Raw genomic sequence first — 26,033 nt, 5'->3', positions numbered from 1 at the left:
TGGGGGCCAGGAAGGTGGGAGAAGAAAGGAAAATCTCATGGGGCCTGAGAAAATGGGGGAGGGTAACGATCACTTCTGCAGTGCATGAGCTGCAGTGCCCAGACATTCGGCTGGGAAGCTGTGAGGCCAGACTCCAAGGGCTCGGAACCAGAGGGCGACTCGGTAGCTTGCATGCACATGCCAGGCCTCCACAGAGCTTTGGAGCTGCATTCGACCCCAGGCCAGGGTATTACAGCAAGGGCTGAGACACGCACCCCCAACTCCACCCCCAAGAGTGGGAGGTGGGAGCTGCGGGGACAGGAATGCACTGTTTCCTACACACACTTCTTACCACCATCTGGACAGTCTGGGTCTCATCCATCACTGCAGTCCCGGCACTCAGCTGAGAAGACCTGCGGCAGGAGGGACAGATGGAACAGGGGGCGGTGTGCACGTCTCCCCATCAAACTAATTACCACCCCCGCGCCCATTCCTGTGTCCCCGGGGACTCCCAGGATGGATGTTACAAAGCAGGTGGCGTTCCTAGCTTTTAAGAATTTATTGGGCAAGCAAATTTTTCAACAGTGCAGCGACAGAGACCACCTAGCATAACTAAGCCCGTAGGACCAGGCCAGCGGGCACGACCCAACCGGGGCTCTACCAGGCCCAGTCAAGGAGCGCCGCGCCTGCGCGCTGCAGACTCTGAAGCCACCGCGCCCTTAGCGAAGTGGGCGGAGACTGCCCGGGCATCCGGGTCCCTCACCCCGCCCCCGCTGCATGAATGAGAGGCGCGGCGCCCGCCCCTCCCCCCCGGGCCCGCCCCTCGCCCGGGGCCGCGGAGCGCACATTCGGCCGCCGCCACCTCAGCTGCGCTGGTCCTGGCGGACGCTCGCTGCCCGCTGCCCGCTGCCCGCTGCCCGCTGCCCACAGCCCGCAGCCCGCCTCCAGCCGCCGGACGCTGACGGTCCTGCACCCCCGTCGCAGCAGCCGCCGCTGGCGCGCCCGGGTAAGTGTGCGACGAGCACCCGTGCTCCGAGGGCCGCCGCCGCCCCCGGGCTGGGGGACGGGGCGGGTCCCGCTCCGGGATGCTGAGGAGACCTCGGGCCCGCGAAGCCTCCCGACCCGTTCTCGGAGCGCCCCAGCTGGCTAGGCTCGGGACGGAGGGATGAGACAGCGGCCCCTGGCTAGGGACGGTCGCGGAGGGGCGTCCCGCGCGGCCCGGGGCCGACGGGTGAGTCCCGCACAAAGGGCGGCGCGGGGCTGTGAGCCGGGGGTCGCCGACGGGAGGTTCGCGGCCCCCAGCGCGCCCGCTTGCTGCAGCTCCGGCGTCGGGTCCCGAGGCGTGGGAGGCGGCGGCCCGGCGGAGCGGGGTGGGAGGCGGAGGATGGCGGGGACGCTGCCTGGGTGCGGGCTGTGGGAACGCCGTGGGGGGGCGCGGCGCGGCGCGGCGTGGCGGTGTTTTCCTGGTTCGGATCCACTCCTCCCCTTCCTTTGTGGCGCTGGTTGTCACAGGGTGCATGGCAGGGGTCTGGGTTGAGACCTCTCTGCTTGGCTTACTCTTTAATGAAAGTCAGGTGGTGGCCTCGTCGTCTGTGGATGGGGGGCATGTGTGCTTCCTAGGCCGAGGAATTGAGAACCCTCCTTTGTTTGCCGAGACCTGGTCGGGGGGCGTGTTGTGTGTGAGAGGGACACCAGCGAAACGGGAGAATCAGAGATGGTCAGAAAGGGAGGAGGAGACGACAACTCCATCACACCTGTACCCAGCGCTGTCTCTGATGTTATTTCACACGGCAGTTGTCTGGTTAAAGCCATTACATTTTGTTAATTGAAAACGTCTGTATTCTTCCACAGCCCTGTCATGTAGAACACTTTTGGGGATTTGGTTAGTGAGGATGTGTCTCATCTGTGTACAGGGGGATTACCCCCCCCCCAACAAATAGGGTGCTGCTTTCTGGGCTTAGTTCATTGGTAATGTGTGTCTGTGCTCACACCCGTGTCTGGGGAGCACTCCACGGCACTCGCTTCTAGGACAGTCTTTCCCCATGCCCTGTGCAGGCAGATTTTGTTTCTTCCTGCCTCCTGTGTTTAATAAGAAGGTGATCCAGCAGGTTCTCTCCACCTCCTTGCTTTTTTTTTTTTTTTTCCTTCTTCTTCTTTCCTTCCCTTAATGCTTTGGCCAAGGGTTTTATTGCTTATTACCCTGACATGTGCCCTTGCTTTGATCTGAGTTTTCCTGTGTTCTGTTGTCTGATTGTGCAGCCCAGCTCAATGGCTCCTCTTACAGGACTGCTGGAAAACAGAACACCTTTTTTCATTGTCTTCATCCCCAGAGAGAGAAGGAAGGTTTGGAACCTTCCCACAGACTGGCTGGGTGGCACTGTCTGACTTTGTTGTTTGGGTTATGAGTTATAGTTGGTGTATACTGCTCGGAAAAAAGGCTGTTGTGACAGCACCATCTAGTCCTTACAGTTTTGTTTTCAAACCAGATTATATACATTTCAGAAGATAGTTGTTTGGTTGCATGATGACTTTCAGTTTCTCTTTAATTTTACAACGTGATGGGAAATTAGCAAGGCTCAGTTATAAGCAGCATACTTCCAAAATATTATTGTGATCTTTTGGCTTAAAAGTAGCAATAGTAAAAACTTAAGAGGAGCTTATATTGGGTTATATGAATAATTGGATAGGTTCTGTTTTCATTAAGATTCTAAGGTTATTTTTGAGTCACCTGTATTTTAATTTCTATTTGTAGTGCAAAATTAAATGTAAACCAGGTAATCTTCCACAGGGTCTGTCTGTGTATATTCCCTCTTTTTAAAACAGTAGCTTTGAATTTGATGGGGGAAATTTCCCATTGGTTGATTCAGAACCTATTATTGTTGGTAAAATTTTTACTTTATGTTACCATGTTAGAAGTTTGAGGGGGGAGGAGAAAAGTTAAGATTAATAGAAGTTCATTTTTCAGTTGGAAATGTTGTGGCTTTATGGAGAATTTAAATAAAATATTAATGTCAATGGATTTAACTCAGATGAGGTAAAGTGAAAACAAGAGCTCTGTTAACTAATGTCACTAATATTGAAGCAACCCTAATATGTTTATCAACTGCCTATCTTAAGATTTTTTTAGGTATTGCGTTAAAACAAAACATGAGCTGGCTCCCCAGCTCACTAGGATAATCCTCCGCCTGCGGCGCCGGCACACTGGGTTCTAGTCCCGGTTGGGGCGCCGGATTCTGTCCCGGTTGCTCCTCTTCCAGTCCAGCTCTCTGCTGTGCCCAGGGAGTGCAGTGGAGGATGGCCCAAGTGCTTGGGCCCTGCACCCCATGGGAGACCAGGAGAGGCACCTTGCTCCTGGCTTCAGATCAGCGCGGTGCGCCAGCCGCAGCGCGCCGACCACAGCAGCAATGCACTGGGGGGTGAACCAACGGAAAAAGAAGATCTTTCTCTCTGTCTCTCTCACTGTCCACTCTGCCTATCCAAAAAAAAAAAAAAAAAAAAAAAAAAAAAAAAAAAAAAACCATGAAGGGAAGTCTTAGGTAAACAGAGTATTATAACTGGAATTGTCACTGGAATAAGCTTAAAGAGTACCACAACTTCATGGAACTTTAATTTTGCAAGAGTGACTTAGCTAATTTTTCAGATCATGAAAGGGTCCTAACTAGCCTGGCCTTGTTATTTGGCTCCTTATTAATAAAAATCTTGACCAATCCCTAGTTCAGCATTTCTGTGGTATGGTGATGGTAAAAAGATGGAAAAAATATGAAGTAACTTCTGTATCATCCAAATAGGATTAATTACAGTAAATGATGTTATAGTAGTAAATATATTATTTACATTCATTAAAATACTAATATTGTTAGTGATTGTTAATATTGTTAGTGATGATAATAGCATATGTAGTGATGCTTTGTTAACCAAAACTGGGATCCATTATTCTCCCAACAGTGTCTAATAAGGACAATATCTGATAAATGGCAGTTTACTTTAAAATCAGTATTGTTATTATAATGTTTTAACTTGAGGCATTTAAAATTGTGTTTTTAGCTTAGAAAATGATTAAAAAGCAGCAATTTTGTGTGTTTCAACCTGTCAGTTCTTAGTTCCTTCTGGTATCTATTTTGTTTTTAATGTTTATACTGTTTTTCTTGGCTTTTCATCTTTGGATATTATCTATGGACAGCAGTTAAGATTTCATTGTCTGTATAGCCATCCTTTATCCCCCTACTCATACTTGATGGTTCCCCGGTAAAGTGAGTATTTAGTATTTGTAGAACTGTGACAGAAAACCTAATATTTATAGATAAGCTATGTAGGGAATTATTACTACATTTCCTTCTTATACCAGTTCTTCTGAATTTAATAATGACCTTTTTTTCATTTGCTTAGTCTTCTTTGAATCAGTCACTCAGGCTTAAATAGTATGACAGATTGATAATCTTCCAATATTTTCAGGTAATCAATTTCACTTTTCTGGGAGATGGTCCTTCTGGAGCCCTCTTCTGCCTCCAATATGGATTGCTTTGCCCTCCAGACTACCATGCAGCCATCATCTTGGGATTTCCTTTTGCCTTCCTCATGTTGGATCTCCCATTTCCTGGATCCTCTGCCTTTCTTGTTCTTTAAGTAGCTTTCTGAAAAAGGGAACACACAAAGTCTGAAATTCCTTCCTGAATTCTGAATTTGTGTATCTGGAGATGCCTTCGTTTTACCATCACACTTTAGTGGTGGTTTACTTCAGTATCTGAGACAGAAACCCTTCGTCTTCCCTTCACCGAATCTAGAAATCGGCCTTCCTGAGCACCCATGTTTTCTGTCTTCCTCGTATCAGAGGTCAGCTAACTGACTTTCCCACCATGTTCCTCCTTATCTCTGCTATACCTTACACCCCCTCATAACTCAGCTCTTGTCTTTATGCCTCCCTCTTACACCATCAGCAACTCTCCAGGGGACTATCCACGTCTGCATATACTCATGTTCTCCTGTTGCCTGCCTTTAAAAACAGAATAACAGGGCAGGTGTTGTGGCACAGTAGGTTAAGCCACTACCTACAACACCGACACTCATATAGGCTGTCGGATCGAGCTCCCTGCTAATGTGCCTGGGAAAGCAGCAGAAGATGGCCCAAGTACTTGGGTCCCTGCCACACATGTAGGAGACGTGGATGGAGCTCTGGGCTCCTGGCTTCAGCCTGGCCCAGCCCTAGCCATTGTAGCCATATGAGAAGATTCGTATGTTCTGTCTGTCTCTCTGCCTTTCAAAATAATAAATAATTCTGTAGAAATAGGAATGGAATAAGAAAATAAACTTTCACTGACCTATTCATTCCCTTCTGTTCACGTGAATGGCTAAATGCTTTGAAAAGACCACATTTCCTCTCTAACTCCTCTACAGTTTACATAACTCTGAAATTCTATTGTTGTTGACTGATTATTTTGTTTCTTACCTTCATTATAGAAGGTCAGCTCCAGGAAGGCAAGGACTTCATCTGTCCTGTTTACCACTGTGTTCCCTAGCACAATAGCTGGCACAAGTGTATACTCAGTATGGACAATGGCACAGCTGACTTCTTAAAAGACTTATGTATTTATTTGAAAGGCAGAATTACAGAGAAAGGGAGAGAGAGACAGATTTTCCATCTGCTGGTTCATTCCTCAAATTGCTGCAGTGGCCAGGGCTGGGCCAGGCCGAAGCCAAGAGCCAGGAGCATCTTATGGGTCTCCCACATGGGTGGCAGGAGCCCAAACATTTGGGCCGTCTTCAGCTGCTTTCCCAGGCACTTTAGGAGGGAGATGGATCAGAAGTAGAGCAACTGGGACAGGAACTGGTGCCCATATGGGATGCCTGTGTTGCAAGCAGTAGTTTAACCAACTATATCATAATGCTGGCTCCAGACAGCTGACATTTTAAATCTGGTAATCTCCTTAAATTTCTCTAAGAAGATGGGCTGGCATTTGGTGCGGCCATTAAGACACCAGTTGGGACACCCACATTGAGTAACTGGGTTCAAGTCTTGGGTCCACTTCCAATTCCAGCTTCCTACTAATGTATGCCCTGTGAGGCATCAGATAATGGCTCTAATAGTTGGGTCCCTGCCACTCACATGGAAGCCTGGATTGAGTTCTGGACCCCTGTCCTTGGCCTAGCCCAGTCCAGATTGTTGCAGGTGTCTGGGGAGTGAAACAGTGAATGGAAGATCGATCTCTCTCTTTCTCTCTCTCTCTTTCTGCATAGTTGTAATTACCCCTTTGCACTTAACTGAGTTAAATCGTGAAGACTATTAATAATTTTTCCTTATGTTACATTACATGTCTTTTTGTAAATAAGATTTAATATTGACAGTCTTACACGTAGATTCTTGTATCAAACCACTTAAAGTTTAATTCTAGCTCTTCTGCTTTGCCATGTGACCTTGAGCAGGTTTCTTGATTTGTTTCTTCATCTGTAAAATAGGAATAATAATACCTGCCTTGTGTGTGTGTTACATGGGTCAAATGAAGTAATGTGAAAATGTTAAACTCAGTACTCAACATGGGGGTAAACCAAATGAGAAAATATAATTATAGCCTCCTCCAGTTAATAATATTTGACTCTGACTTGATCCCTGTATTTTTTGTTGAGATTACTTTTATCACCTAGGGTACATTGGCTGTGAATTGGATTAAGTGGTTTCTGGTTTTGTAGTTTGTTTTTTCTGATTGCTTTCCTCTGTATTCCTAAGATAAACCCATGTGATAGATTGGAAAAATGATCTACAGTTAGCACATGAGTACCCATTGTACCTCCCAGCAGTTTGGGTATTTGGTAAATCCTTTTGATCACTTGATAAAATATTTTTTGTTTTAAGCTGAATGCTGTTCTTTGTTTTATTTGGCTTGCTTAGAGATGAGGTTCCTTGTTCATATTAGTCCACGTTAAGTTTTCTTATGTTTAGAAACGGAACTTCTTAAACACCCAATATGTCACCAATAGATTTTTTTAAGGTCATTATAAGACACTCTTCTTTTCACCTCCTTGCTAGCTGGATAGGAAAATATATGTAGTAATAGATAGTCCACTCTGAGGTCATATGAAGGATATAGCTGGACTCTTGAGGAGTTGAGTAGGGAGAGTCAGATCCTAGCAGCATTAAGGCATTCTTTTCCACGTGTTCAGTTGTTGGTTTTAGCTTATTTCTTTATTATTTGTCTTGATTTTTATTTTGAAAAAATTGTTTAGTAATTGTAGGAATTCTTTAGATTTTTAGATCAAATACAAGCTAAAATTGAGAGCAAATTTTAGTTCCAAAAAATTGTTTCTTGAAACAATTGCAATAGCAGTTACTCTGCCTCTTTTATAATTTAGGTAGGTATTAAGGATTCCTCCAATTATCTGAACATTTCAGACCTCAGACCTCAGAGGATAGTGTTGGGTTAATCAGGGGCCCTTAAAGAATGCCAGATGATTTGAAAGAAATTGTGAGAACTCCAACTAGTATAGTCCTTTGAAAGCCAGCTGGCCGGGCTTCCTCTGTTCTTGAGGTGGGAACCAGACACTTTGTTCTATGCCAGCTGGCCTAGGAGTAGCTGGCAAATGGCTTTACTTGTGGTTGGCCACTCTTGGGAAAGCCAGCCCGGGCCCAACACCTGCCTTAAGGGTAGTTGAACACCAGAGAGTTGCTGTGGACCTCCATGACCTCCCTGGTGCCCCGGACAGTTGGAGTAACCCTGCAGTGGCAAGGGAAAGGAAGCCACTTTTTACAAAGTGCTACAAGTGAACCCATGTTCTGAAGTTGCTCTGGAAAACTTTAATGCTAGCTGAATTTTTATGGATTCAATGCTAAGCATATGAGAGTTGCTTACTACTGAAGGAATTGTAGGGATTTTTTTTTTATTGTAAGTAACATCCAGTTTACCTGCTTTCAAAGTTCCTGTTTTGATTCATTTTTTCTTTAAATGATATCTGCTATTCTTTTCATTGTTTTGGTTATCTAGATCAGTAGTTTGTTTTTATCCTGTGATAAACCTTGTTCTTATATAAACCATCAGCTTCTATAGAAGTCTGATTATAGGAGCTGGTGTTGTGGACAAGCAAGTTAAGGCACCACTTAAGACACTGGCATCCCATATCAGAGAGCTACTCTGCTTCCAATCCAGCTTCCTGCTAATGTACCTGGGAAGGCAGCAGAAGGTGTCCCAACTATTTGGGCCACTGCCACCCATATGGATGACCAGGACGGAGTGTCTGGCTCCTGGCTTTGGTCTGGGCTAGACCTACCTGTTGCAGCCATTTTAAGAGTGAACCAGAAGATGGAAGATCTCTGTTAATTTGCCTTTCAAATAAATAAACCTTTTTTAAAAATTCTGGTTACATGTGTTATGCTAAAATCTGTCTCTCACTTTATCTGTTATGTTTTTTTTTTTTTAAGATTTGTTTATTTATTTGAAAGTTGGAGTTACACAGAGAGAGGAGAGGTGGGAGGGGGGTCTTCCATCCAATGGTTCACTCCCCAGTTGGCTGCAACGGCCAGAGCTGTGCAGTCTAAAGCCAGGAGCTTCTTCTGGGTCTCCCATACGGGTGCAGGGGCCCAAGGACTTGGGCCATCTTCTACTGCTTCCCCAGGCCATAGCAGAGAGCTAGATTGGAAGTGGAGCAGCCAGGTCTTGAACCAGCGCCCATTTGGGATGCCAGAGCTTCAGGCCAGGGCATTAACCCACTGCACACTGTGCCGGCCCCTGTTATTTATGTTTTCCTAGTTAAATGTGTGTATCAGATGCAGCGTTTCACTTCTTTTAGCAAACTTAATGTCATAATTTAATAGACATGCAAATATGGCACAGCAAGTATAACGAGCATTCAGTTCTTTTGATGACAGTGTTTATTGAATTCTCAAAATTAGTAGCTTTACTACTATCACTCTGCCCTATGTTGCCTTAGTTTGTTTTTTTTTTTTTTAAATTTGGTATTGCATTAGCTATATTTGTTTAGTTCTTCTAGACAAACAGAAAAAAAAAATAAACTACCTGTGCCTCTTTATTGTTCTGTCCCAAATCTCACTGTGTGAAATTATGCTTAGTAATATAAACTTGAAATAAGAGTCTAGATATCATATCCAAATAGTCTCTTCATCTTTGGCAGGATGAAAAAGTTTAGCAGATAATGAAATGCCAAATTCAGAGTTAAATGTAGTTTGTGGGAAATGGGTAGAAAGGGAAATCAAAGGTGTAAGCTTTTGTTCTTTTTTCTTAGTGAAAAAGAAATTACAAAACTTAGAACTCTCATGCATGGCCGTCATTAAATAAAAAATTTTTTTTAAATAATCCAGAAGGGGCCGGCGCCATGGCTCAATAGGCTAATCCTCCACCTTGCGGTGCCGGCACACCGGGTTCTAGTCCCGGTCGGGGCGCCGGATTCTGTCCTGGTTGCCCCTCTTCCAGGCCAGCTCTCTGCTGTGGCCCGGGAGTGCAGTGGAGGATGGCCCAAGTGCTTGGGCCCTGCACCCCATGGGAGACCAGGAGAAGCACCTGGCTCCTGGCTTCAGATCAGCGCGGTGCGCCGGCCGCGGCAGCCATTGGAGGGTGAACCAATAGCAAAAAAGGAAGACCTTTCTGTCTCTCTCTCTCATTGTCCACTCTGCCTGTCAAAATAATAATAATAATCCAGAAGGAATTGTTGTGGTAGTGAGAAGATTATTTAAAAATAAAAATCACAGAATTGTATGTATATCAATAGCTTGAGGCAGTATTATACCCTGGAAATCTGTCACATTAGGTAACCTATATTGAAAACCTTTTATGCCTGTAGCTTTTCATGTATTACTTATTTACTCTTTACAGCAACCCTCAAAGAGTTCTTTATGGATGAAATAACTAAAGATCAAAGAAGTAACCTATTCACAAGATGGGAGCCAGGTTTTGAACCCAGGCCTTCATCCTCCAAAGTTCACCATGTGGCACAGTTGATACTGTCACCTTTCATAAGAATCCAGTCTCTTGACTGTTCAGGTGCTTTCCTGCACTGATATGTTGGAGAGCTACTGATACAGGAAGTTTAGAGAACTTTGCAGAGAATAGATAGACAATAGGAGAGATTTAAAGGTACCTCTTCTGATGCCCTTGCAGAACAGCAATAAATAAAATTAAGTAAATAAAAATGACTTGTTAGGATGGGGCAAAGGGATAAGTTTCCCATGGTTGCAGTATCAAATTATCACAAGCTCAGAGGTTTAGAACAACAGAAATTTATTCTTCCACAGTTCTGGAGGCCAAAATTCAAATCAGGGTGTCATCAGAACTGTTGTGTTTCTTCCGAAGACTACAGAATTCCTCCTTGGCTTCTTCCAGTCTCTGGTGACTGCATACATTCCAATCTGCCTGTCTTCATTTGACTTTCTCTTTCTCTCTTATAAAGACACTTGTCATTGGATTTAGGGCCTCTGTGTGTGTGTGTGTGTGTGTGTGTCTTTCTCTTCCTTTCAAAATTTAAAAATAAAAGACAATACCCTTTAGTAAAAAAAAAAAAAAAAAAACTCAAAAAGAAATGCTTTATGATTTGAAGATGCTTTTGGAAGAGTATTGATTTTTTTTAAAGATTTATTTATTTATTTGAAATAGTTACACAGAGGAGAGGCAGAGAAAGAGAGAGAGGTCTTCTATCCACTGGTTCACTCCCCAGCTGGCCGCAACGACCAGAGCTGTGCCAATCTGAAGCCAGGAAAAGCTTCTTCCAGGTCTCCCATGTGGGGGCAGGGGCCCAAGGACTTGGGCCATCTTTTACTGCTTTCCCAGGCATAGCAGAGAGCTGGCTCAGAAGTGGAGCAGCCAGGACTCGAACCAGCGCCCTTATGGGATGCTGGCCCTTTAGGCAGCAACTTAACCCACTACGCCAGAGCACCAGCCCCAAGAGTATTGATTTTCTCTTTGATTTACTTTGAACTACTTGAAGGATAATTTGAAAACTGATCTCCAAAGAGCCTTAGCCAGCACTCTGTAAACTAGGCACACTAAAAGTTAGAATACATTTCAGGGTGGATGTGAAGGGGGCCCTGGATTCTTAGAAAAGCTATCAAATGATTGAAATGAAAGAAAAATTCAACAGTATTCAGCTCAAAATGCAGTGTAACTTCTGTTTTCTGTGTCTCCGTTTTTTTTCTGTTTCAATTCACTGACACCATCTACTTAAAATTCTAGAATTACATAAAAGCACAACACAGTTCTGAGGGGGATGAAATGGATAGCCGCGTTCCTAAAAGTTTTTTGTTTTTTAAAGATTTACTTATGAATTTGAAAGAGTGAGAGAGAGAATGAGAATGAATCTTCTACCTACTGGTTCATTCCCCAGATGGCCACAACAGCCAGGGCTGGGCCAGGCCAAACCCAGGAGCTTCATCCAGGTCTCCCACGTGGTGGCAGGGGCCCAAACACTTCAGCCGTCTTCCACTGCTTTTCCTATGCTGTTAGCAGGGAGCTAGATTGGAAGTGGAACAGCCAGGACACAAACCAGTGTCCTTATGGGATGCTGACATCGCAGAAGGCGGCTTTACCAGCTGACCAGCTGTGTCACAATCCTGGCCCCTCTAAAAATTTTTTTAAAAGATTTATTTATTTATTTGAAAGAGTTAGAGGGAGAGAGGGAGAGAGGTCTTCCATCTGCTGCTTTACTCCTCAGTTTACCACAATGGCCGGAGCTGCGCCGATCTGAAGCCAGGAGCTGGATGCTTCCTCCGGGTCTCCCACGTGGGTGCAGGGGCCCAAGGACTTGGGCCATTTTCTACTGCTTTCCCAGACCACAGCAGAAAGCTGGATCAGAAGTGGAGCAGCCGGGTCTCAAACCGGTGCCCATATGGGATGCCGGCACTGCAGGCGGCGGCTTTACCCACTATGCCACAGCTCCACCCCCCCTTTTTTAATATGTTCAGTAAAACTATTTGTTCTCTGCTATTGATTTTCTATAACCTACTTCAAGAGTGAAGCAGTATTTGTATTACATTCCTGGATGATCATATTATCAAGGAGAAAATTCATCTCTTTCATCTTATTCATTCTATCTAAATAATAACTGCTGTGTAAATTTTTTTCATTGATCCCTTTATTTTCTAACTGGGACTAGTATTCCTTCATAGATATACCTGGATTGTTTTCAGACTTCTCTGCCAGTAAGGTTTTTAATTTTTTTTATGAAAAGCTGTATAAACACTCAAGAGCAGAAAGATAGCAGAACATATACACGTACCTATTCTCTCAGATTGAACAATTAAGATTTTGTGAAATTTTTTTTATTTTATCCTTTTTCTCTTTTACCTTTTCTCACTGAGGTGTTTTAAAGAAAATTGTAGACATTCACTTTGGCATACTTCTATAAGCATCTTTAAGGGTATTATCTTATTGAATCAAAATACCATCTAATAATAATCAGCATCTTTGGTATCATCTAATAGCTGAACCCATTCAACATGGTCCAGGTATCTAAATATCTGTTTTTAAAGAAGATGGCTTCTTCATAGCAAGATTCAGAGTCCTCAGATCACATTTGGTCATTTTGTCTCTAATGTCTATTTTGATCTAGGACAGTTCCTCCTCCTCCTCTTTTTGTTTTGTGTCATGGACTCTTTGCAGGAACTGGGTCAGTTGCCCTGTGAAATTTCTTGCATTTGGGATTTGTCTGCTTGCTTCATTGTGGTATCAGTTCACTGCTCAGTTTCCTGTATTTCCTATAAATGGTAGTTAGCTCTAGAAGTTTGATTGAAATCAAGCTTAAGTTTTTTGTCAAAAATATTTAGTAGGAATTTAATACTGCATCATATCCAGAGGCCTGCCATGTCTGGCTGCCCCACTTTTAGTGCTGTTAAAAGATCCTACTTTTGGTCTCATCAATTTAAGTTATTTCATATTTGGTCGCCAAATGGTGATTTTCCTGTCCTGTCATCTCTTCCGCATTTATTAACAGGAATCCTGTAAAGAAGACCTTTACCTCATCAACCAGTGCTGTTTGGGGTTACCTTCAAATACAGTTTGTATGAGAGACTGCCAAGTAATTTTATATTGTTGTATCCTTGATAAAGTAATGAGTTTTAATCAGAATAAAAGGAATTGAGTTAACTTAATTGAAGATTTAATCTTTTATTTTAATGAATATTATAATGAGATTCTGAGTTCTGTAGCAAAATGGGAATTAATTGCATTTCTGTTAAAATATCTGTACTCTGATGCCTCTGAAAGTTAAAGATGGAGATACTGAAAAGCCTTTTATAGACTAGAATCAAGCAGAAGGGAATAAAGAGTACTAGATTAGGATAAAGAGTTAGGGGATTCCATAAATCAGCTTGATCCTTCCCCTCTTCCTTAAATATGACTGAATGTCTAATCCATTCATTCCTTGTAGACTAGAGTCTCTGTCAGGGTAACCACCACTAAGTTCCCAGGTTGGTCCTGAGTCTGGACTCAACAAATTTTTTTTTTAATGAACCATGCAGAAGATACTGTTTTTTACTCAATAAAATAAAGAAGAAAATAGTGATGATCATATTGGAGTATTTTTTCTAGATTAAAATGCTGCTTAAACAAGATTTTTTTGCTTAGAGAGATAAACCTGTGATCTAAAGCTTTTTGGATGCAAAGAGCACTCTGCCTCCCTCATCCCACTTCTATCTGAATGAAATTAGAATGATGTTTTTTATCATAGTAATTTCATTTGTCTAATTTTTATGGTTTCTCAGGAATATTATTTAGTGATTCTGAATTCTTAATTACCCTAGGATTTACTTGTACTTTCTGTTTTTTTTTTTTTTTTAATGTTTATTTGCTTATTTTCATCTACTTGAAAAGCAGAGTGATAGAGAAAGTAATCTTCCATCCGCTGGTTCACTCCTCAAATGCCTATGACAGCCACTGCAGGGATATTCACATTCACTAATTTGAATTCAATCTGATCTTTTAGTTTCTCTTTAGTTGTCTCTTCCCCCCAATTTAATATGGCTTTAAATATTAGAAGAATGGGGCAGGCTTTGTGGCATTGTGGATAAAAACACTGCCTGGGATGCCAGCATCCTGGCTGCTCCACTCTGATCCAGCTCCCTGCTAATGTGCCTGATAAGGTAGCTGAGGACAGCCCAAGTGCTTGGGCCTCTTCACCCACATGGGAAACCAGGAAGAAGCTTCTGGCTCTGGCCTGGCCCAGCCCCCGCTGTTGTGGCCATTTGGGGAGTGAACCAGAGGATGGAAGATCTCTCTCTGTAACTGTTTCAAATAAACAAATCTTAAAAACCTTAGCAGAAGGAGCTTGACTGGTCAGATCTGGTCAGATCTGTGGAGTTCATATTGTTTTATAAAGACAGAGATGAAAACCATAGGCATGCTCTGCCTTTTTAATGTTTTCTTTTTAATGTTTTCTCTCCAGAAATTAGCATTCTCTTTGTCTCTGAAATAATGTCTGTTTAAAGAAATGAAGGTTGTATATTATAGAATTAATGCTTAAATGTTTTTAAAGGCAGAATAAATTCTCCATTGAATATTGTTCTTTTTATTTACATTGTACTTTATTGGAGAGAGTTCCTTGATCACCTTTTCTCATAATACCTGTTGTTTAACTTCACATTGTCTTTACATTGCTATTACTGAATAAGCTGATGCTGAGTAAAGCCTTACTTATTTGCCTGCTCCATTTTACTCTAAGCCAGTTTAATTCTTTTCTCCTGAATTCTTGTGTTCTGGGGAAAGTAACCTTGCTATCACATGAAAAGTAAACATATCAGTGTTCTTAGCTTAGTAACCATCTCTAGATAGCTATAATCATTTTATTGAGAGAGTCATTAAAAGTATGCGCTCATGTGATTTCTCCATAGGAGAGCTCTTACTATGAATGTGCTGGTTTTGTTTGTTTGTTTGTTTGTTTGTTTTTTTAAGATTTATTTATTTGAAAGTCAGTCACAGAAAGGAGACAGAGAGAGGGAGAGGGGGAGAGAGAGAGAGGTCCTCCATCTGCCGGCCTACCCCCCAGATGGCTGCAATGGCTGGAGCTGCACTGATCAGGAGCCAGGAGCCAGGAGCCTCCTCTGAGTCTCCCAGATGGGCACAGGGGCCCAAGGACCTGGGCCATCCTCCACCGCTGTCCCAGGCCACAGCGGAGAGCCGGATCAGAAGAGGAGCAGCGGGGACTAGAACCATCCATATGGGATGCCGGCACCGCAGGCCAGGGCCCTAACCCGCTGCACCACAGTGCCAGCCCCGAATGTGCTATTTAAAAACAATGACACTGTGGATCTTCTGTGAAAGATAAAGAATGCTGTTATACAAGGATTTCTAGAAAAAAAAATCAGGGTAAGTCTTTCTAATCAGTTGTGCCAAGCATGAAAGCCAATAATTTCTCAGCAGGGCTCTAAAATGGTTTTAGTGCTGAAAATGACATTTTCTCACCTTTTAAATTAAACAGATGCTTTTGTAGAACACCTACTATGTGCAAGTCATTGTACTAGGTCTGATGAAAAAGACTCACTTCATGTGTTCAAAGAGCCCTTATAGGAACTATGTTTCTACTTTGTTGCCTCCTTGCCCTTTGTTTAATGCGGCCAAGTGCCCTCTGCCTTTGGGCCACACCATCCAGCCTTGTCCTGTTCCCTGTTCACTTAATGTGGGGGAGCTAGAAAGTAGTGGAATAGAGCAATTAGTGTGCTTTATGCTCTGCTCTTTGGAGGCCACAATGCTTGTACATTGTTTCTGTCCTCCAAAATAAGGTGGTCTGTCTTTTTCAGTTATATCCAGTATGCTGCATAGATGTACCGTCTTACCTGTTTGTGTCAATAACTTTTCTTTTTAGATTTATTTTATTTATTTGAAAGTCAGAGTTACAACAGAAAGAAGGAGACGGAGGGAAGGAGGGAGGGAGGGGCCTTCTATTCACTGGTTCACTTCCCAGTTGGCCGGAGCTGGGCAAATCCGACGCCAGGAGCTTCTTCCGGGTCACCCACACGGGTGCAGGGTGCAGGGACCCAATGACTTGGGCCATCTTCTGCTTTCCCAGGCCACAGCAGAGAGCTGAATCGGAAGTGGAGCTGCCAGGTCTCAAACCGGTGCCCATATGGAATGCTGGCACTGCAGGCAACGGCTCTACCTGCTATGTCATGGCGCCAGCCCCCAGTGACTTTATTAATATGTTCTATGTACCAGGAATTGTTTGGTCTGAATTTATAGTTATAGATATCCATTTTAAGGTAAGAAACACTTGACAAATAACTCCCTGACATTTAATGGGTTATAGTTCACTTCTGAATTTATTAAATTTGAGGTTTTCATTCTGATACTCATTTCCTGACATTTTTCATATGATCTTTCTTGTAAAGCTGAAGAAAACTGGCACATGATGTGGAGTTTCAAGTTTCTATAGGCAAGATTTATTCAGATTTTATTCAGACTAACTTCCAGCTCTCTTAAGAACCTAAGCATATGTTTTTTCACAGTGAATTCCTAGCTTGTCTCCATAAAGGCAAAAATGAAGTAGGAAGTAGGGGAAAGCATATGGGATTTGAACAAGTTCTGGCCCTATTTTCTTTCTCTCTCTCTCTCTCTCTCTTTCTTCTTTTTCTTTCTTTTTTTTTTTTTTTTTTTTGACAGAGTTAGAGAGAGAGAGAGAAAGCTCTTCCCTCCGTTGGTTCACCCCCTAATTGGCCGCTACAGCCGGCATGCTGCGCTGATCTGAAGCCAGGAGCCAGGTGCTTCCTCCTGATCTCCCATGCGGGTGCAGGGCCCAAGCACTTGGGCCATCCTCCACTGCCTTCCCGGGCCACAGCAGAGAGCTGGACTGGAAGAGGAGCAACCGGGACTGAACCGGTGCCCCAACCAGGACTAGAACCCGGGGTGCTGGTGCCGCAGGTGGAGAATTAGCCTAGTGAGCCACGGCACCGTGGCCCTACTATTTTCTAACAGTGTAGCCTTAGTGACTCACTTACCTCTCTTAGCTCACCAGTGATAATTTCAGTTACCTCCTTTTCATCAATATAAGATCAGTTATGCTTCCAGGTTCCATTCCAGTGGTTGTCAGATGATGTAAAAATTGTTACTACTTCACAGTACTTTGTATTTTCTGTTAAGAGGATTCTATGTGTAGCATTTCTGATGGTTCTTTTAAGTCAGTTCTCTTTTTCCTGCTTTTTTTTTAAAAACAGCTTTATTGAGACATAATTTATATCCCACATAGTTCACTCATTTGAAATATACAATTCAGTAGATTTTAGTATATTTACAGAGTTGTGCCTCCAACACCACCATCTTAGAATATTCTTTTTGTTATATTAAAGTTCTTAGAAGCTTACTGATCTATAGAGTGACTTTAAAAATATATATGTTCACTTGAGAGAGTGAGAGTGCACGCTTTTATCTGCTGGCTCACCCCGCAGATGCCCACAACAGCCAAGGCTGGGCCAGGCCAAAGCCAGTAGACAGGAACCCAAGTACTTGGGACATCATCTGCTGCCTCTCAGATACATTAGCAGACAGCTAGATTGAAACCATAGGTGAGGCTCAATCCCAGGCACTCCAGTATGGGATGTGAGCACCCAAGCAGCAGCTTACCCTGCTGCACCACAGAGCTCACGCTTGTTTAGTAAAGAACATCGATTAATGCCTTCAGTCACAAATGAGGAGAAAAGCCTTATGAACAGTTACTGTAGCTGCAGACCAAAGAATACTGTTCTAGCATAGAATGTAGGAGAGATTCATGCTCCATCATTCTTTTTAGCTGCTTTTGTGTACATGAATAATGTCATGATTGTTGGTTTGTCTTTCAACACAGAGCACAATAGTGTGTGACTCTGGGACTACTGTAAGCAAAACTGTTGTGCCACTGTCATTTCTACTCCTGTTTGCTATTTTCCTTTTATAACTAATTTCCTGCTAACTGTTCAGCATAATTCAGATATTATAATGCCTGTAGTTACATGCTATATTTTTATTCTTAGGAGTTTGATGAACTAAGTGCTAGGGATTTTATTTTGAGATAACCAATTGTTTTTTTGTGTGTGTGTGTGGTTTTTTGTTTTGGTGTTTTTTTTTTGTTTTTTTTTTTTTTTTTTTGGTTTTTTTTTTGACAGGCAGAGTTAGACAGTGAGAGAGAGAGAAAGGTCTTCCTTCCGTTGGTTGCTATGGCCGGTGCGTTATGCCGATCCAAAGCTGGGAGCCAGGTGCTTCCTCCTGGTCTCCCATGCGGGTGCAGGGCCCAAGCACTTGGGCCATCCTCCACTGCCTTCCCAGGCCACAGCAGACAGCTGGACTGGAAGAGGAGCAACCGGGACTGAACCGGCACCCCAACCGGGGCTAGAACCCGTGGTGCCAGCGCCGCAGGCGGAGGATTAGCCTAGTGAGCCGCGGTGCCAGCCGAGATGACCAATTGCTATCTGTTATATTATAGATTGAGCACCCCTAATCTGAAAACATGAACTCTGAAATTCTCTAAAATTCAAAACTTGATTAGCATTGACTTGACACAAGAGGCAAATCCCACCCATGACCTAACATGAGGGGTCACAATCAAAATGCAAGTACACTAAAATGTTGTATAAAATTATCTTCAGTCTATATGTATAAAATGTGTGTGAAATAGAAATGAATTTCATGTTAAATCTGGATCCCATTCCCAAGATGTCTCATTTTGTGTGTGTGTGTGTGTATAATATATGTATATTCCAAAATCTAAAACACTTCTGATCCCAAGTATTTTGGATAAGAAATACCCAACCTGATGAGGCCGGTGCTGTGGCTTAGTGGGTAAAGCCACCTCCTGCAGTGCTGGCTTCCCATATGGGCGCTGGTTCGAGTCCCGACTGTTCCACTGACAATCTAGCCCTCTGCTATGGCCTGGGAAAGCAGCAGAAGATGGCCCAAGTCCTTGGGCCCTTGTAACCATGTGGGAGACCCAGAAGAAGCTCCTGGATTCAGATCCACCCAGCTCCAGCCGTTGCAGCCATATGGGGAGTAAACCAGTGGATGGAAGACCTCTTTCTTTCCCCGTCTCCCACTCTCTCTCCAAATAAATAAATAAATATTAAAAAAAGAAGAGGGCTGGCCCCGTGGCTCAATAGGCTAATCCTCCGCCTGCGGCACCGGCATACCGGGTTCTAGTCCCGGTCGGGGCATCGAATTCTGTCCCGGTTGCTCCTCTTCCAGTCCAGCTCTCTGCTGTGGCCTGGGAAGGCAGTGGAGGATGGCCCAAGTGCTTGGGCCCTGCACCTGCATGGGAGACCAGGAGAAGCTCCTGGCTTCGGATCAGCACAGTGTGCTGGCCACAGCATGCCAGCTGCAGTGGCCATTGTTGGGTGAACCAACGGAAAAGACCTGTCTCTCTCTCTCACTGTCTACTCTGCCTGTCCAAAAAAGAAAGAAAAAATATCCAACCTGAAGTATAAATGATTTTGGAAACAGAATACACGCAAGTGCAGTCCATAGAGCATGTTCCCCACAAAACTCATGAACATAATTTGAAACATGAAAACCATCCTTTGACCTTGAAAATTCAGACTTTGTTTCTTCTGTAGAGTGGAGTGATTGAACTGTGAGACTTAATTAAGGCTGAAGGTGTTTAACTCTGGTTCTGTGAAGATAATTGATGTGTATTGCTGATGGCCTGAGACTAGTTTGTCTAGCACATCAAGATTACACTGTAGTGTTAGATTTCCTGTATTCTTGTGGCCGACACTGTGGCACAGTGGGTTAAAGCCCCAGTCTGCAGTGCTGGCATCCCATCTGGGCACTGGTTTGAGTCCCGGCTGTTCCACTTCTGATCCAGCTCTCTGCTGTGGCCTGGGAAAGCTGTAGAAGATGGCCCAAGTCCTTGGGTCCCTGCACCCACGTGGGAGACCCGGAGGAAGCATCCAGCTCCTGGCTTCAGATAGGCGCAGCTCTGGCCATTGTGGTAAACTGGGGAGTAAACTAGCAGATGGAATACCTTTCTCTCTCTCTGCCTCTGCCTCTCTGTAACTCTTTCAAATAAATAAACAAATCTTTAAAAAAATTTTTTTTCTGTATTTTCTCTCGTTATCTAAGTTGGTATCCTTGCAGAAGTTTAGTATATATAGTCTCAGCAAAAAACGTATTTTTGGGCGGGCGCCATGGCTCACTTGGTTTATCCTCCAGCTGCAGCACCGGCATCCATATGGGCACTGGGTTCTAGTCCTGGTTGCTCCTCTTCCAGTCCAGCTCTCTGCTGTGGCCCGGGAGGGCAGTGGAGGATGGTCCAGGTACTTGGGCCCTTGCACCTGCTAGGGAGACCAGGAGGAAGCACCTGGCTCCTGGCTTTGGATCGGCACAGTGCTGACTGTAGCGGCCATTTAGGGGGTGAACCAATGGAAGGAAGACCTTTCTCTCTGTCTCTCACTCTTTCTCACCGTCTACAACTCTGTCAAATAAATAAATTAAAAAAATTTTTTTAAATGTTTTTTTCTGAACTAAAATTAGTTTGATATCCTAAATGGTCTTTGAATACAAAATAATGCAAAATAGTACTGGCCTAGAACATTAGTATATAAGGTAGGTTCAGCTGTCAGAGACAGAAAACCCGAAATAACAAGTGACAATAGAAGATTAAAATGTATTTCCTGCAAATAAAAATAATAGTGCTTTGTGTGGTGAAGATTAATAGTGCCTTGTAAAAACATTTTATAGAGGAAGGGGGGTTCCAGAGCTAATGATATTACAAGTCTTGACTCTTTGAAACCCATTTAGAAGGAAATCATTCACTATTCCAGAGTGATTGTGACCTTTTAGAATCTTTCAAACTATGTCAATAGAGCCAGAATCACCTCCCAGAATATTGAAATAACATATTTCATCTGGTTGTTCTGAAATCATCATAAGTACGAGATGCTGTATCTTTAGAAGAATAAGGTGGTCCTAGTAAATGAAAGAGATTTTGGGCCAGCGCCGCGGCTCAGTAGGCTAATCCTCCACCTTGTGGCACTGGCACACCAGGTTCTAGTCCCGGTCGGGGCGCCGGATTCTGTCCCGGTTGCCCCTCTTCCAGGCCCACTCTCTGCTGTGGCCCGGGAGTGCAGTGGAGGGTGGCCCAAGTGCCTGGGCCCTGCACCCCATGGGAGACCAGGAGGAAGCACCTGGCTCCTGCCTTCGGATAGGTGCGGTGTGCCGGCTGCAGCGCGCCGGCCGTGGCGGCCATTGGAGGGTGAACCAACAGCAAAAGGAAGACCTTTCTCTCTGTCTCTCTCTCACTGTCCACTCTGCTTGTCAAAAAACAAAAACAACAACAACAAAAAAAAAGATTTGAGGCTTTGCTTAGGACTGTAATGTCAGAAACTTTAAAGTTATTGTCATCAGTGACAACCTAGCAGGCAGCTTGCTGAATGCAGAACTATTTAAGGATTGCTGAATAGGTCATGAGTGTCTTAGAGGCTGTTTTATGGCCACAGGATTTTCCTTAGACAACATTAAGAGCCGAAGACTGATAGGCTCTTAATTAGATTAATTATCTGGAAATTGTTGGTAAAGAAATGTAGCTAGACTAATGCTTGTTTTCCAGAACTCCATACCATGCCCCAGTCACTTGAGAAAGGAGTCTGCCTGTGGCCCTAGAAGATGTGCTGCAGGCCCAAATGATTTCTATCTCAGAAAAATTCATAAACTGACCAATATCAGCCTCGCAACAATCAACCAAAGGAGACCTTGATGGTAACAAAAAGCATTTGCTATATGCCAGGTCATCCCAGAGGTGGGTGTTGTAACTGTCCTCAGTTTACAGATGGGAAATTGAAACTTGCCTGTACTCCTGGGGGTAGGGTACTAAGTGAGGGCTTGCAGGTTAATGCCCTCTGCTGTGGCATCTTGCTAGAACCCACTTAACTGCCATGGAATTTTTTCTGATTTACTCTCATTTCCTGGCTAATAAACTTCTAAACTCTTGGGAACATTTTTTTTTAAAGATTTATTTTATTTATTTGAAAGTCAGAGTTGCAGAGAGAGGTAGAGACAGAGAGGTCTTCCATCGCTGGTTCACTCCCCAGATGGCCACAAGGGCTGGAGCTGTGCCAACCCAAAGCCAGGAGCCAGGGGCTTCTTTTCTAGGTTTCCCACGCAGGTGCAGGGGCCCAAGGACTTGGGCCCTCTTATCCCAGGCCATAGCAGAGAGCTGGATCAGAAGAGGGGCAGCTGGGACTAGAACCGGCGCCCATATGGGATGCCACGCTTCAGGCCAGGGCATTAACCCACTGCGCCACAGTGCCAGCCCAGGAACATTATTTTTTCTAATTTTTAAAGCTATACAGGAACATTGTTTTTTCTAATTTTTAAAGCTGTACAATAACAATCTTCAATTTTTATATGTTAGCTTATTCCTCTTTTATCACTCTAGAAGTGCTTGTGGCTTACCAAACATCCTTATTTCACTTTTAGTACATATAGTTTATGCTTTCTAATTTTTCTTCTTCAGGAATTCTAAGTTCCTATAGAAATTCTGAAAAACTGGTATTTTTCCTGGTAATTAGGAATTTGCCAGTAAAGTCTTGGAAATTAATGTACATAACCCAGAGCCCCCAAGAATAAGGGTTTATAGTGGACCCTCTTGCCGTGTCTCCCAAAGTAGTTTGAACAGGATCTAAAGATTGTACATCTTCTCCAGAGTTTGTACACATTCTCCAGACGCAGGGGCATCTGCAACTCAGCAACTTTTATGTTACCAATTAGAAAAGGACATCCATATGTAGAGAAAGTCATTGCCTTCTAATAACCTTTGTGTACATGAATTTAGTTATTAATTTAGCCTGTCTAGACTGAACAAACGCAAGTCCTTTAATTTAAAAACAAATCTTTAATAACTGCTCCATTAAACAGAGTTGAATTCTGTCTGGCACCTGTGGTTTTCCAGGGAGTTTTCACTGATTGTTGATTTATTTTCATAGGAACAGTTGTCTTAAATACAACTGACTATTCGGATAATTACAGCCAATTCTTTATTTAAAAAGTGGCTGTTTTTTCTATCATTAAGCCAATCTGGCTCTTTATTTTGAGATGTTTTCTTCGTTATCACATAGACCCAATCATTTCCAAAGCAGGTTTTCAGTAGTCAATACTGTTTCCAGAAATGCTGTGACATTTTCAGATTAAAATGAACCTTAATTTTAATTTAAAAGCCACAGTTTTTTTTTTTGTCTACTTTGTAGAAGTAAAGAGATATAACTAAATATGATATGGAATCCTGGATTAGATCCTAGAAAAAGGAAAATACCATTAATGGTAAAACTGGTGAAATTTGAATAAAGTCTGCATTTTAGTTAATAGAATTGTACCAGTCTTGGGGCACTGTGGCACAGCAGGTAAAGACGCCACCTGTGGTGCTGGCATCCCATACAGGCACAGATTCAATTACCAGCCCTCCACTTCCAATCCAGATCCCTGCGTATGCACCTGGGAACATGGTAGAAAGATGGCTCAAGTGCTTGGGTCTTGTACCCATGTGGGAGACCTGGAAGAAGCTCCTGGTTTCAGATTGGCCCAGCTCTGGCCATGCAGCCATTTGGAGAGTGAGCCAGCAGGTGGATGGAAGATATTCTCTCTCTCTCTCTCTCTCTCTCTCTGCCTTTCAAATAAACAAGTCTTTTTAAAAATAGAATTAAAAAAATAGAATTGGACAAGTCTTGATTTTTCTGTCATTGTGTCATGGTTATATAAGATATTAACATGAGGGAACGTTAGGTGAAGGGTATATGAGAACTCTTGTGGCTTTTCTCTAAATCTAAAATTATTTCAAAATTTAAAGTTTAAGAATATATACCATGTTCCAAATTATTTGGGAATTATGTTGCTAGCCCATCTGGAGGCTGTAAGATGGTGAAAATAACCCAAGATACATCAACATTGACTGCCCACAGAAGCCAAGCATAAAATTTTTTTTACCCTTTCATTTATTCTAACCCTGCTAGTAAGGCACAAGCTTACCAAGATTTTTGGAAGGGTGCAGGATCTCAGTTTCTTTATCTAAATATTTGGGAGTATAGTACCCACCTCATGGTAATTAACAAGGATTAAGTAGTGTGTATATTAATCCTTATCATAAACTGTAAGGCAAATGTTTGCTTTCATTAAAATCCTAATTGATTACTTAGAAAAAGATTCTCTGGTTTCAAGGATTATGTAATCAGAATTATACAGAAAATTTTGAAATCTATGCATATGAGGGATCTTCAAAAAGTTAATGGGAAATGCATATTATGGGAAAACGATGTAGGTTTCAAAAATTTTTTTGCACTAAAATAAAGTCATCTTTTAATTCTATTTTTCCATGAACTTTTTGAACCATCCTCATGTGTTAGGCTGGTTTTCTTTGGTCAGTTTTTCCTATATTTATTGTATTGCTGCATTGACTGCAACCAAAATCTGTAGATGATATAATTAGAATATTTTGAGGGGCCGGCGCCGTGGTTCACTTGGTTAATCCTCTGCCTGTGGCACCGGCAACCCATATGGGCGCCGGGTTCTAGTCCCAGTTGCTCTTCTTCCAGTCCAGCTCTCTGCTGTGGCCCAGGAAGGCAGTGGAGGATGGCCCAAGTGCTTGGGCCCCTGTACCCGCACGGAAGACCAGGAGGAAGCACCTGGCTCCTGGCTTTGGATCGGTGCAGCGCCCTGGTCGTAGCAACCATTTGGGGGTGAACCAATGGAAAAAGGAAGACCTTTCCCTCTGTCTCTCTCTCACTGTCTAACTCTGTCAAATAAATAAATAAAGAATATTTTGAATCCTATATCATTAACATTTGAACCTAAACCAATATGACAAAGCAAGCAGTAAGCTGAGCATTGTATTCTATTTAATATAGATGTCTTACTTGTACATTATTTTGATTTTTTTTTTTTTTTTTGATAGGCAGAGTGGACAGTGAGAGAGAGAGACAGAGAGAGAAAGGTCTTCCTTTGCCGTTGGTTCACCCTCCAATGGCCGCCGCTGCAGCCGGCGCACCGCGCTGATCCGATGGCAGGAGCCAGGATCCAGGTGCTTTTCCTGGTCTCCCATGGGGTGCAGGACCCAAGCACCTGGGCCATCCTCCACTGCACTCCCTGGCCATAGCAGAGAGCTGGCCTGGAAGAGGGGCAACTGGGACAGAATCCGGCGCCCCGACCGGGACTAGAACCCGGTGTGCCGGCGCCGCAAGGTGGAGGATTAGCCTATTGAGCCACGGCGCCGGCTCTATTTTGATGTTTTTAAGCCAATCTCTAGCCCTTTTGCTTTTGAAAATCTTGACAGTACGATGAAAATTTCAAGTATGAAATCCTCAAATTTGTTAGGTTTTCCTGAAATGTAAAGCTAAAGCCATCAATATAATACATGGAGCTATTTTCAGTACAGACCTTAGGTGACAATGTCCAGTCAGCCAATTAAATGAGACATACATCCTTGTTTGTTTTCACAAGTAAATTATTCTATAGCTAGTCAAAACCAAGGAGCTCAGCCAAAATATTTAAGTACTGCTGCCACCTTTCTGTATTGAAATTTTTCTTACTTTACATCTGAGGGATCTAAAGTGATTGTAAGAGCATATTTCAGATGGTTTAATGTTCTGTTTCTAGTGAACGACTGCTTGTGACTTCACCCATATTTTAATTCTTCATGCTGTGTCTGCTGTTGATTTAGCTGCCTCACTAATGCAGCCTTACATAGATCAATCAGGGTTCTTTTTTAAAAGTCCCAATCCAGTGCCAGGGCCAAAAGAAGTCAAAGAAACAGAAGATTTTCTTGGGAACTCAGAGCTGTCCATCAGTGGAGCTCAAATGTTTACTCTTACATAAAGAGATACTTAAAAAAAGAATTGTCACTGAATTTTTAAAATAATGAGTGACATCTCTATATATCCTCAAGGAACGTATTTTCCAGTTCAATAGGAATAGATGGAAACTGCCTTGGTATGGTTAATTGTCTGTGTGTCTGTGAGTATAACAGTAGATTGTATTTGCTGATGAAACAGTAGTCTCATTGGATTAGAATTAAAGACAAGAATAAGAAGTCTGTAATAACATGATTTTTATTATTCCAAAAATATTGGACAACTCAGAAGAAATAATTTATCTATAATTGTAAAGAAGGAATTAAAACTATCATTC

The 26,033-nt window shown here is 43.0% G+C and overlaps 1 protein-coding gene across 3 annotated transcripts in view; it reads left to right on the top strand.

Annotated features, from left to right (window-relative positions):
* The first annotated feature begins 839 nt into the window (after positions 1-839).
* The window catches only part of RNF24 (ring finger protein 24), an 81,711-nt gene continuing 56,517 nt past the window's right edge, over positions 840-26,033 (top strand). Inside the window, exon 1 of one of the 3 annotated variants that reach the window (XM_008256267.4) lies at positions 840-985. The gene's annotated coding sequence lies outside the window, so the exon portion shown is untranslated. Of the gene's footprint in view, positions 986-1,185; positions 1,211-15,184; positions 15,270-26,033 lie in introns of those variants that run through there. The other 2 variants (XM_051845274.2, XM_070052051.1) reach the window with 2 other exon arrangements.

Source organism: Oryctolagus cuniculus, chromosome 11 (assembly GCF_964237555.1).
Source record: "Oryctolagus cuniculus chromosome 11, mOryCun1.1, whole genome shotgun sequence".
In the NCBI taxonomy this organism is placed as follows: Eukaryota; Metazoa; Chordata; class Mammalia; order Lagomorpha; family Leporidae; genus Oryctolagus; species Oryctolagus cuniculus.
Note: the sequence above shows the minus strand (reverse complement) of the source record. Positions and strands in the feature narration are given on the sequence as shown.